The sequence below is a fragment of the Miscanthus floridulus genome, chromosome 17 (genome assembly GCF_019320115.1).
Source record: "Miscanthus floridulus cultivar M001 chromosome 17, ASM1932011v1, whole genome shotgun sequence".
Taxonomy (NCBI): domain Eukaryota; kingdom Viridiplantae; phylum Streptophyta; class Magnoliopsida; order Poales; family Poaceae; genus Miscanthus; species Miscanthus floridulus.
The window spans coordinates 33,318,481-33,319,200 of NC_089596.1; the positions used below are offsets into that span (position 1 = coordinate 33,318,481).

The 720-nt window shown below is 43.9% G+C and overlaps 1 non-coding gene across 1 annotated transcript; it reads right to left on the reverse strand.

The window, feature by feature from the left end:
- Window positions 1-284: 284 nt before the first annotated feature.
- LOC136519215 (small nucleolar RNA R71) lies at window positions 285-391 on the reverse strand. The gene has a single exon (XR_010774774.1). It is a non-coding gene; the product is annotated as a small nucleolar RNA R71 (small nucleolar RNA).
- Between the last annotated feature and the right edge of the window lie 329 nt (window positions 392-720).

The following is a 720-nucleotide window of genomic DNA, read 5'->3' on the forward strand; positions in this document are numbered from 1 at the left end:
CTCACTTTGAACTTAAGCTCGCATTGATCATGATGGTGCAAGCTAGTCCTTTCTGTGGCAAAGCCCACGAAGATGCTAATGCGCATCTCCAACATTTCTTGGAGATCTGTAGTACTTTTACCATTAAGGGAGTGACCCAAGAGGCCATACGTCTTCGTCTTTTTCCCTTCTCTTTGTTGGGAAAAGCGAAACCATGGTTCTACTCAAACCATAACGCTATAGATACGTGGGAAAAGTGTTCCAACACTTTCCTAGTTAAGTTCTTCCTGATAGGTATGACCAATGCTCTTCGCAACAAAATCTCTAGCTTTCAACAACAAGCCGATGAGTCGATTCCCGAAGCCTAGGAACGCATGCAAGAGTATGTCGCTACATGCCCACACCATGGTATCAAAGACTGGCTTTTGATCTAGAACTTCTACCATGGCTTAGTTCCATTGGATAGGAGCCATTTAGATGTTGCCATAGGAGGAGCATTCTTTTCGCTTAATGTCATAGACGCCAAGGCATTAATTGAGAAGATGGTTTTCAACCAAGGATGGAGCGATGAATGACTACATCCCCGCAAATGAGGTATGCATTCTCTTAAAGAGGCTAACATGCTTGCAGTCAAGGTAGATCTGCTCGCAAAGAGACTAGAAATTTGCAAGAAAATGAGTGCCCAAGAAAATGTACAAGCCATGGACACCCACATGACTTGTGAAGTTTGTGGCGAGACTG